Here is a 13,311-nt window from a genome sequence, read left to right on the forward strand (position 1 = left end):
AATCTGAAACCCCAGATCTCCAATCGTCATCCTCATTATCAGGTGGCAAGCCTCTGTCAATCAGATCAGCTCCATTACCTCCAATTACCTCCAGAGGGAGCCCAGAAAGAGAACTCGCAACCCCTCTGTCAAACTGACCAGCTCCACTACCTTCAGTAATAACCAGAGGGAGGCCAGAAAGCGAATTCACAACAATTAGTAATGTAATGTATGTACACAGTGACTGCACCAGCAGGATAGTGAGTGCAGCTCTGGAGTATAATACAGGATGTAACTCATGATCAGTAATGTATGTACACAGTGACTGCACCAGCAGAATAGTGAGTGCAGCTCTGGAGTATAATGCAGGATGTACAGTAACTCAGGATCAGTAATGTATGTACACAGTGACTGCAGCAGCAGAATAGTGAGTGCAGCTCTGGAGTATAATACAGGATGTAACTCAGGATCAGTAATGTATGTACACAGTGACTGCACCAGCAGAATAGTGAATGCAGCTCTGGAGTATAATGCAGGATGTAACTCAGAATCAGTACAGGATCAGTAATGTAATGTATGTACACAATGACATCACTGGCAGAATAGTGAGTGCAGTTCTGGAGTGTTACGCCGGCAACTCGCGCACCTTCTAAACGCCAGCCTACACACGTCGTTTTCCAATCTGCTCTATCCCAGTGCCTGACCATCTCGCTGACCTGCCTTGTGCTATACCTCCAGCTCTGCTGTTTCAGCTTGTTTCTGTGAGTCTCTACCCGGCTATAGGGAGGCGCTGCCAAACTCTGCATGAATTTGTACCTACCATGTCCTGCAGAGATCTGCTTCCCCAGCCTATCACTTGCCGGAAGGTGATATATCAGACAGCTCCACCCTCCACTTCTCGCCTGGACTTAGTTTCCTAGTGGTAAGTCTCTAGTTTCCTGTATTGGCCTATTCCTGTTTGGTCACTCCTGTTATGGACCCGGCTTGCCTTCTTTTTTGTCCTGATCTCTCTGCTCCTGACCTCTGCTATGTATATTGAACCAGTGCTGCCTGCCCTAATCTCGGATTGTTTGACCACATCTCTGCATTCCTCCATCTGTATCTCATACTCATGTCTCTGACCCTCTGTTGCAGTCCCACGGATTGCCCTGGAGAGATAACTGGTGTATACCGGCAACCCAGCCTATCCTCACCACCAGAGGCTCTAGTGAATTCCTGGTAGACACTTAGTCATGTCCCTCCTGGGTAAGTCCGGGGTACGGCGCAGTCTGTGCACACCCACCAGCGTTACATGGAGTGTAATACAGGATGTAATTAAGGATCAAGACAGGTCTTGTAATAATGCTTTTTATCTATATTTCTATAGCTGTGTTCTGAGCTTGATAACTTATAAAATAGATCCATGACAAAGAATTGTTATCAGATCTCGCATTTCATTGGGAACTGCAATGTCAGAATGCTCCTTGAGGCCACCCTCCATCTATAGAGACCATGTGCATTGCCTATCTTTCAAATATATGTATAAACCTTTGTGGCAACCGAATGGTTTCAAGAAGGGTTGCCTATTGCTCCAAATTATCCCCTTTTCTTGTGTCCACCTGACCCACCTGAGGCTTCTTTGGTTCTCTGCTGCATTTGCCTGACCCTGGAGATCCACAGTAATGAATCTTCAAATGTGCTTGATCACAAGTGAGGCCTTACACAGGGATCAAAGAGACGCCTGCTAGGCCACCTGCCAGGTCATCTCGCTCCTTCTGGATGTCATATGAGGACATATACCACCAGAGGCGTATCAAGGTCTTCCTGCACCCATGGCAAAATTTCTACCTGCTGCCCCTTCCTTTACACAGCTTAAAGGGGTTGTCCAGTCAAAATCGAAAAGTCTGCAGTCACTCTGTATGACTGCAGACTTATGAATACCCCCAGGGCACTCACTGCGCGGTATATGGATTTGCCGGTTTCAGACCCAGGAATGGAAGGTATGTATGAGCTATACATACACCTGTCCAGTGTTCACAGCCTCGCTCCATACATTTGTATGGAGCTGAGGTCGCACCCCAAACAGTGACAAGGAAGGCCAGTGGGGGCAAGGCCGACGAGAGGGCATGGTCTCGCTCCATACATCCATACAAGTGTATGGAGAGCAAGGCCGCGCCCACTGGCCGGGGATATGTATAAGCTACGTATGTACCTTCTGTTGCCGAGTATTAAACCAGCGAATCCCTAATTGCGTGCGCTGGGGGAGTCATAAGTCTGCAGTCACTCAGTTGTGACCGCAGAACCCCTTTAATGTCACCGCTCATATATGTTCCTAATGTTCTCAATGTTCAGTGAAACACTACAGCCTCTTCTTAATTGAGAGAAGGAAGGGAAGCTAATTGGCAGACGACTATAAGTATAAATATCACCTATGATTGTGTCATGTGATGTTTGCTGGAGCTGGCAAGCAGAACTGAATCCTAACAGTGAGTACATTACGCACTGTTAGGATTTGGCATCCTACAGTGCTAATTTTAACCCTTAACTTGTCAGATAACACAAGACTTTAATAACATAGCCACATTATCTGACAAGTTATGGATTGCTACAGAATCAGAACCAATATCAGTTCAGGGATACAGTACCAGAACCACCAACAGTACAGGAATACATCACCAGAAGCAATGTCAGTACATGAATGCCCATCTCTTTACTGTGCTCCCTCATCACACTATCTCCCCTCCACATACTGTCACCTGGATCATATGCCCTTACCCTGTCCCCCAATGTTGCCCTACTCTTTACTGTCCCTCCATTCTGCCTAGTCTCCATACTGAGCCCTCTCCTTCCAATTTTTCCTCAAACTACCCCCTCACCCTTTCCCCATGTACTGTCTAGAATCTATATAATGCCCCCTCTCTTTTTACCCTCATACTTACCCCTTATATTAAATCCCCCCATCTTTCTTGTTACATTGGCTCCTCTTATTTTGTGTCTGAAAGATGCAATTTCAATTGAATGCAAGGAGTCAGCATTTAAAATGTTCCCTGAGGCAGCTGTCAGTTCAACAAATGGCTAGGAGAATGGCTGAATCCCACTCTCAGGAGGGTGACAAAATGCCACCACCTGGGAGACACTTCAGACCGCTGCAACAAGCCACCCGATGTTACCCCCTGCTGGCTGCACCTTGGGCAAATTCCATGCCTACCCTCCTTGAGTTTCACCCCTGCATATACGTTGTTGAAGAGATTGGTGGTGTTTGCTTTTAGATCACCTCACTTTATTGAGATTTTGAAGAGTGTTACTCTGTATTGATCACCACATCCCAATATTTACACCAAAAAACAAGCATTTTTCTATATATGTACTTGCTGGGTATCCAAAAATGGTAGCCAGCAGGAGGGGGATTTCAGAAATGCTCCCAAACCTTCATCTATGCTCTTGCACTTTTTGGGTAAAGACTTTTTTGACGCTCTGGCATAATAATAATGAATCAGGAGGCTCTGTGTGATCTATCTGGACTTTTGAGATAGGAGAGTGTGAGTCGCTCTCCCAGGGCTGTGAGGTAATCGGTACCGGGCCGGTGTCAGTGGGATGTGTCACAGCAGCGGTGACCCGGTTCGTGGCCCTGGGCGCCTAAGTAATCAATGGGAGTTTATAATGTAATGGAATAGTTCGTGACGCCACCTGTAGTGTTCGGCAAGTTAGATGTTAGGCCGACGCTGCATGCGGATCCTCTGGGGCTGGTGGTGTGCTGCAGCATAGATGGCGTAGCTCCCCACAGGTGAAGCTGTAGCCCCAGGGCCGTGTAGTTGCAATGGATGAGGAGAGGCACAGGCAGTGTAAAGGATGGTACCCAGATGTAGTGGTACTGGGCGGGTTGGCACAAGAATGAATGGAGGACACCGGGGCTTGCAGTTCCAAAGCTTTACTCACAGTCTGCGGTACACAAGGATGCCTGCCTCCGGGCCGTGTCCTCCCGGTCAGAGACTCAGCCAACCTCCAGGCAAGATGGAAAGCTCCCCTCCAACACTCCGCCAACATGTACCTTTCCTGAACGTCTCCTCTATTGCACCTTTAAGTGTGAAGATCTCCAGTACCGTGGTACTCTGGAGTTCCTCTTTACAGATGTTCCCAAGAACTCTACTCGTACGGCAGATAGCTGTAGCCTGCTTCAGGGACTCCCTTCTTCTGAGTCCCGGCTCTCTATCCAATTGCTGTTGTGCCCCAAGACTTAGATGGGAGTAGTGCATTTACAGCCAACTACTCCACCGGTGTCTGCTGCAGAACCATAAGTGTCCATACAACCTCGGGGACCGGGCCCCGGCCTTGCGCTGAGAACCTATAGGCAGGGTTCCTCTTCTAACCCACGTCCTCTCTGTTCTCTCTACTCCCTCGTTCCGTACTTGTCTCTCTTTCTTATGGAAGCTTCGGTTTTAGTTCTACGTCTTTCTCCTTTTCCTTTCCCGTGCCAGCTGGCTCAGATCACTGAGGCAGCTGCAGCACTCCTTCCTCCATCCCTTCTTCCAGGGATCCCCATTCCTCCAGAGTGGCTTTCTTCCTCACTGACCTACTGTCAGACTGAACCCGTAATCCTACACTTTCCCACTCTTTTATGTATCTTAACTCCTCCCACCTCCCAGCACATCCAGTGTTCCAAGCAGGGAACCACCAGAGGTGCTCTGCTACTCTCTAAGCACTGAGCCGCAATGTGGTTGTGCAGAACTACCCTGCTGTGTGGGGTGCGAGTGTTGGAGTGTGGAAAGGAGTTCCCACCTTACCTGGATGGTGGGGCACTACACCTTAGGAGATGGCGCAGTACCTCTGTGGCGACTGAGCCTCAGGGGCGCCACAAGTGCACAACATTGACGGAAAGTCAATGCAATGGTAAAATGAAAATTGTATTATTTTTTTTTGTACAAAAAATTCCATGGGTAATTATAATCAGGAACTATTCTTTAACTGCAGTCTGGATGGGTAAATCAGAAGTTCTAATACCAACGATGTTGGTGTTAGTAATACTTTTTTTTAGACCCATTTTTTCCATTAGGGCATTTACCCCATATAAGCAGCTGATTATATCATTGTTACATGACTTGAAAGCCTTTTCAGATCTCGCTCCGCATGGAGCGTTAACTATGGAACAAGTTGATTGCTCCTTTTATTCGGCCGATTCGAGTGTTGTAGGCTGCGGAATGAGAAACCTGACTACATGATTGTAGGAGAATGCGTCATGAGTTGGGCTCGCGTCCAATCAAGTTTTCTTCTGGAGGGCCCGGAGAGCCTGTTTTATGTTTTGTGGCTTACAGGTGATCACACAAAAGACGCCGATTGTAGGACATTCTCTTAACCCATTAATGACACGAACAACTTTGGCTTTCTGGATACGAAAGCTTTTTCTTTTTTTTGTGGTTTTATGCCTAATTCAGGAACCAAATTTATTATGAGTTTAGACTCTTTTTTTTACGCCTTTCTTGGCAGTTTTGAAAAATGTCTTGATGAAGGGTTGTGGCAAAGAAGAGTGGAAAAAATGTGTGCAACCTGACAGTTTTATGATGATAAAATTGGTGGAAATTACGGTAGTCAACAGGTGGCGTCAAGACAAGAAAAGTGTCTAGTAAATTGCTCCAAATGTGATGTAGTTTTGTCTTGTCTGGTCTAGTTTTATCCTGTCTATCCTCTGGATAGTAATAAGGACCTCTTTCCTATTTATAAGAGGGTTGACAATGTCACTGCTCACCTCTACCATTTGAAGCCTTGGACTTCTGCTGTGGGTTACAGTTGGGTATGCTTTTTTTAGTTGATGCTTCCCAGTTCTGTTTTGCTATATATACGCATTATTTGTTGTGTTATGGTATGCACCAATACTGTTATGTATCCATGCTCTGGGAAAGATACTAGTGGGCAAATCAAGTATGGATTGTGTACTGTGTACAGGCATGACTGTGTTAACACAAGGGCATCCTATAAATTGCACCAATTCAACATCCTCTTGAGGTACAGACAGATCTGCCATTGTGAGCCATAAAGGAGAAAAGCAGCGCTATACAGATGGTTCTCCATCCCAAGGATAGAGTTGTGAAGATGGGTTATACACCCCAGGAAAAGTAGCAGAACAGAGGCTTATAGTTTCCCAAGACCATGTTGACGAGACATCTTGATGCGTTAAACTTGCTTCATCTCAAGTTTTGATTATTCCATTGGGACTTCTTTCTGAACCCTCGAAAAAAAAAAAAAAAGGATTCGGACTTGCCCCCAATGGAGCAATAGATTTCAGTTAGTTAATGGAAAGCATGCAACTTTGGACTGTGTTTCAGATTATGGTTTACAGTATCCATCTTTGAACCTGGAAACAGAGGCCCAAAAATAAAACTCAGATTCCAAAGCGGTAATAGTATGGACTCTGATAATTGGAGTCTATTCCTTTGTTGAAGCACATCTGAATTCCGTTCCGACGGAGAATCCTGGCAGAGCCACCAATGTGTAGCTAAAATACATGGACCCAGCCATAGAAAACGGCTACTGTGAAGATAAGGGGCAATACCTGTGGTCATTAGTCACTATGGTATTCAGTGGAGGTCATACTTTTGAGATACCGAGACTATATTCCACCTAATAGCGCCATTGTGAGAGATGGAAACTGTTGGGCAGTTTCTATCTTTAGTGTGTTATCAATGATTAGAAACTTTAGGAAATGGAGAGCCCTACATTTCTTCTGTTTATCAGGATAATTGTTGACTTTTTTGATTCCTTTTTATTACAGTACAATAATTATATTCTATACCTTGATTGACTACTACTCTCTGTAGGAAGTAGTATGAAGATAAAGAAATGGATGACACTCACTATTCCTAAAAATTCAGTGTTTTTTGCAAAAATTTAAAACATCTTCGCGCGGGGGGGGGGGGCAACATGTGGAGTGAAAGGCTGACGGCCTGTTCGCACTCCTGTGCTTCTACGGGTCCTGCGCAGGAGCGCGAAACGGCCGTCGTCTTTTCACTCCACATGTTGCCCCCCTGCCGAAGATGTTTTACATTTTTGCAAAAAACACTGGACGTTAAGGAACGGTGAGTGCCATCTATTTCTTTAGCGTCATATGGACTATTGATGTTACTTTTTCTTTGGACTGGCACCCAGAGGTCCTAGTGTTAATGCCTGAAGCGAGGTGGTACCCATAGTTGGACATTTTGGCTTGGGTGCTACAGCAGTGCGGATTGCTTTGTATCTGGTGTGGACTCTCCGTAGGATGTTTCCAATCATCGGTACAGTCCTTGTCTCCCTCCATAAACGCTAATATCTAGATACGAACTTTTAAATACAGAAACTTTCTCAATCTTCTGTCCTTGTCGGGGACTGCCACCTGGTGGAAAAGTGAAGTCAGCATGGAAAAGAAAGGGATGAGAAAGCGATGTATCAATGATTTATAATAAGACCCATTGATGTAACCAACAGTTCGGATAACACCACAATGGTTGGCAGCGTATACAGGATCACAACACATAAATTGTATTACCTAACTAGAGGGTCCTGTAATCACCTGGTCCCACTCCGTCATATTCTCTACCCTGCCAGGTGGGTCTGGCTGGTAGTGATGCCATAGTCAGCTATACTTTATTATCATACATTATTTTGTCTTATTACTCTTCAGGTATCTTGGGAAAGAGACGAGCTAAGGGTGAAGAAGAGTCGTCCAGTTGGTCCTTTTTCTGGGCATCACAAGTAACAGTTCATTACTTAGTGGACATAACAGTATATTTTCAGGCTAAGATCCTACGCATGAGCTCACACAGCCATATTTACGAACCACGTTGAAGCTGTATATTTTGCCCAGTTGCCCTCGCGAAAACCTCTATGTGAAAGTAGGAAAACCTTATATTATGGATCCAGGATGGTTCTTTTTTTATGTATTGCCAGGAAATAGTTGAGCTTCTTCACATTTATGAGTGTTCTGGTCCACAATATGTTGCCTAACACAAAAACAGATTGAGAACCATATTGCGGTCGTCCTCATTCCACAAGGATGCCATATTATACATGCTTTTCCCATAGACCTCATATGAAAAAAAATCTACAAAAATTCAGATTGGCAATAAAATCAGTACGTCCAAATAACAGTCCCAACCATACATTGCGTAAATAATACCTCCAAATTATGCCCCCCCCCCCAGAAAGTGCAGCCATACAGTGCCTACATCAGTAGCTTTACAATAGTATGGTAGAGTCCACACGGATTACAGACCCTGATGTACACCAAGTGTCTAAAGTATTCACGGAATTGTATGATTGCTTAGGGATGAGTTTTACCAAGCTCTAAGAAGGTCTAAATCCAAACTGGGTGTATTCTCAGGTCCCAGGAAGCAGATGTCATGACCTTCCCTGAAATTGGTCCAGAAAATAGTGCCCGGTAAGTATATTGTTATAGGCTGAATAAGCAGCCTGTAAAATGGCCCTCATTGGCAGGACACTAATGGTTATATTTTTGGACATGGTCACCACCTCTCTGGGCACAAGTTGGATTTTCACCTTTGGCTTAGAGCATCATTGAGGACCAAATGCTCTACCGGTATAGTGGACAGCAGGTTGGTGGAAGTCCACCTTGTTCAGTAAATGTTAAGCCTTTTGGTGGAGTTGTAGAACATTGTAGAATACATTAAAAAAGTTTCAAAGTTTCTTTTTTTTGCTTTTAATTGATATAGAAGAGGGGGATACGTTCTGGCAAAGATTCCCTGGCCTCAACCATATGCAGTCATCAGGAAAATAAGATAGTCAAGAGGTGTGATAGACATTACCACCTGAAGCGCTCTCCGGAAGGATTGTCGTGTATGACACACAGAATACATTAGTCTAAATGACTAAGCCGAGCACATAATATAGACACAGCATTTTCACATGAAAGCCTGTGATTATGGAACTTTTAATAAATCATGAATCATAACTCACCAGTTAGAGGTTCACTAATCTTCGGCAGACATTATCTGGAAGGAAAAACAGGACTCTCGGCAGGATTACTGATGAAGTGCATACATTATTTTTGGGTATATCTGCTTTCTTTGATGTTCATGAGGATAATAATTGCCGACAGTCTACGATACGTACTCTCTAGGAAGGGCAAGATGCTTCGTAGCACAGATAACGGGGAAGGAACCGATTTTTTTTCTCGGCATCTCAGAAGAAATAAATCATTCAACATAGTGATCAGTGAGATGAGTGATAAAGGAAAGTTGGACGCTTCAAATTCACATGAATCAATGATTCATGTTCTAATCTGAAAGGCAAAAGAGGACTCTGCTCCTCCACTGATATGGAGGTAGCATAAATGATGCATCTGCCTTGTGCCTTATGGTGTTTGCCTATCAAGTCAAAGCTAGTAGTGGAAGAGGAGGCAAGAGCATTAGCCGTATGGTGTTTGGGGCTGATTTGTCAACCAAGAATGATCAAAAACTCAACTAATCATCAAGTCTTCTCATTTTGTATACCACATTGTACAGCTCAAGACTAATGGAGTCTTTTGTTTCTATGAAAAGCCCTTTATGTCTCATGACTGATCACAGATCCTTCTCCACTGATTTGGTGGCTTATGCTTAAATATCTTTGTTGTTACTTGCCACAAAAGGTTTCTGCCCTAAGACACCAGTATTTTTGGTTTGACAAACATACCACCTTTGTCAACCTCTTCTCAACACTGTCCTTTGTTGTATTTCATTGAGTCCTCTTATTTATCATACCACCCAAACGTAACGCAAGAGTGATGAGTGAGTCCTCTCCTTACACTGTCTTCTATATATTTTGTTCTTGCTCTTTTCCATGTTATGTTTTGTCCCTTGCTCAGGTCGCATTAAGATATCCGTATCATGATTTGACATAGGTACCGTCCCACTTAAGATCTCTACCTGACACTGTTCTCGAAGTAAATAATTGACTCCTCTCATTTACCATAACGCCATCTATAGCCTTAGGCTCATCATTTTGCCTTCTGCCTTAAATAGTTTTTGCCATTTTGCGCCACGAGAAGGTCTTGTTATTCCTGTACTCCACTTTTGTCATGAACATTAAGGTTTAACAGGTGCATTGCCTTATTCACACTCCCCCACACCCATCACTGTCCTCAAAGTAGATCACCAAGAGCCTCGTTTATCTTGCCGCCCTGTATAGCTCAAGACTGATTTTGAGTTTTCTAATTTTTCACGCAACCCCGTATTATAATCACATAATAACGGCACTGTGTCACAACTGTTACGTCCACTAATTTCTTGGAAATTGAAGGTTGATACAGACTCCCAAAATCTAACATCAGTTGACCATCAATGATTGTGTTATGAAAGAAAAAAGTAATTTTACATGATGATATATATTTACATTGGATGTTGTGGTCCAAGTGGGAAAACAATCCTGGCCCTCTTATCTAGGTACGTCACTGGTCTGTGGGCATGCATATTGGATTAATATTAATATAACCTGCTGACTTTGTCAGGACGGGCCAACCATCAAAATGAGTAAGGATCTCCTGACTCTCTTTCGACAGATGATGTGGATGAAAGAAGAACTAGGCATGTTTAACCTCAACCCTCAATATTGTTATTCCTAGGAGCCGACCTGATGTGTGTGACTACCTTAACTCCACTTTCCGGTATACAATCTCACTTTCCTTTAAAGGTTTGTACAATATTGTAAAGAAAAAAGATACTTGCTTGTTCTAGAAATATAACCCTAATTCTCGATAGGTTGAGTCTGGTATGTGAGGGTACCATACGGTGAAGTATTAGACCCAGCCTGTGACCTCTTTAAGGTTTTGAAACTCTTAGTTTTAGTAGCCCAGAAACATTTAGAAGGCTATCCTTGGTGACCTCTCGTTCCCATAATTGACAGTGTTCAGAATTAGCCAATGAAAAAATCTCCAGAAGATGAAGACTCCAAGTGGTGGGCAAAAATGTAGAAATGGTGCCAAAATGAGTGACAAACCAGATGTTGGAAATCAGATTGGCATTAACAATACGATAAGCAAGAGCCTGGGGGAGAATAGAAGGAGGATAAAGAGGAGATCAATTAGAGCGAATTCCCTCATCTGCTTCTTGTCACTGCCCTGAACTTCACTGCCACTACATGGGTAAAATGTAAGTAGACATTTCTGGGACAACGTTCTTTGGACTGGGATGTGATCTAATTTGTGTGAAATTTTAATTTGTATGATCTGTTCTGCAAACATCATCATTGATTTGACTTTTGAGAGTTTTGGGGTTTCTGGACCATATAGAAACTAATTATAGTAATATGGAATTCCAAATGTGAGCTGGGAAATTGAATTAGCAGAGAGGAGCACTAATCTGCAGCAATGTGAATCCTACCATATACAGGCAAAGAACCAACCAGCACAATGCAACTATAGGACCCTCCTTTCTCACAGTTTCCCCAGGGGTCGAGGTGCTCAGATAGCCAAAGGGCTTACACTAGCTTAACTGGTTCAGAGATTTATTCATTTTGGAGAACTGAAACCAGATCAATATGTGGTAAGGATAAGGTTGCAGTGGTCATAAAAATGGCACAGAAACACACCGAGAAGAGCCTCACTAAGAGATGAGGATAAGAAATGTCGTAATACTAGAGACACACAAGTCCGCACGGGAGCTTTATAGAAAAAAATGGCAGATTTTTAATCAAGAAAAAATTACTCTATATTAGAGTTGAGCGACTTTTGGTTTTTTAGGGTCGCGTTTCGTTTCGTGAAACCCGACTTTTCCAAAAGTCGGGTCGAGCAAGATCGTCCGATTATAGGGAAAAGTCGGGGTCGTCCCGAAACACGAAACCCAATGTAAGTCAATGGGGAATAAAAGTCGGCAGTGAGAGGAGGACAGGAAACACACCTACAGTGCCCATTTGAATGCCAAAAGCATCAATTCTTCTTACTTAAGCTTGTCAACCTTAATTAACTTCATAATACAAGTTACGCACTGAAAAATGGGGGTTATTTGGCTAAAGTTGTGGGGGGGGTAGGGCTGGCTCCAGGTTTTCATGTGCCCTGGGCGAAAGAGCGCCCCATTTCTAATGCTCTAGTGTATAATGGGCCCTGTAAATGCTGCTCCAGTGTCTGATGTCCACCTTTGGAATGTTCCAGTATATGGTGGGCACCATCTATCATTCTCCAGAGTATAGTGCTCCCCAAAAATTGCTGTCCCAACATTGAAAACAATCAAATAAGTCTCCTCGCTAGGGAATCCCTGTACTTGTCTGGACTCCTCGTCGTCCCGATCTTCCATCTCACTGCACAGTATTTCAACTTTGCAAGTGCTGTGATCCTGAGCAAGCAGGGGGGGGCCCACTCGTTGGCGACGGCACTGGCACAGGGCCCCTGATAGTACGGTGGTGTGTCTGATGGCGGGTGGGCCGAACCTGCACTTTCATCTGCAGCTTCCTCTTTGTCACCGTGTAAGATGGAACTGTATATGGGAAGGGTAACCTGAGTTTCATCAGGGTCAGATTCAGGCCGTGTAGCGTGCGAGGGGAATGTAGTGGTCTGGGTCAATGTACCAGCAGATTCATCGAGCAGTGGCTGGGCATCAGTGCACTTGTGTCGCCCCCAGGAGTACGGTCGCCACAGTGGCATTACCTTCCTCCTAGGGAGTGTGATGTCATGCTTGGGAGCAACGAACGATCTCTCTAGCAGGTTAACTGATTGGGCGGCGTTATTCCCACGAGTCATGACCCTCCAAACAGCGTTCATGAAGGCAAAGTGTTTGTTTTACGTGGGCAGTATGGTTGCAAAGCTGAACCTTAAAGGAATGTCCAGAAGGGCACCACCAGGAGTGGAGCCTACGGTTAAATTCGACTCCACCTGGGAAACCTCAACCATGCCAGCTACAGAACAGATGCACACATTGCAAGCTTAATTCCGTTAACGAACGAGACTCAGTCATGCCCCGCGGTCCGAGTCCGGCTTACTAGAGGGACACGTGAGGCTCTGGCACATGAGATTGGCCAATAACTGGTGTGTCATGCCATTACATGTCCGTGGCTGCATGTGCGCTACACTGAAAAGGCCAGCGTTTGTCGCTTACAGGTGCAGATAACCCGCTGAACAACGATAGTGATGGGGATCACTGATTACAATTATTACCCGCGAACAATGATTTCCCAGTAAGTGCAGGTCAACCGCAGTTCCGGAATTAGGCCTAACCGTCATTCCTGAAAAAATTAAAAACTTACGTGTGCAAACCACAGGTGCTGTAGCTTGCTTAACAGCTCGCCAGCCGTTCTCACGCCCAGTATGGATTGCACGTGATTGCACAAAGGTTAGAAAGGGTACCGTATCCCCGGATAACATGTATGGATAGCGTACACATTCAAAATATATGTCTATAC

This window comes from Dendrobates tinctorius, unplaced genomic scaffold (assembly GCF_039654945.1).
Source record: "Dendrobates tinctorius isolate UK_male_01 unplaced genomic scaffold, ASM3965494v1 ptg000324l, whole genome shotgun sequence".
Taxonomy (NCBI): Eukaryota; Metazoa; Chordata; class Amphibia; order Anura; family Dendrobatidae; genus Dendrobates; species Dendrobates tinctorius.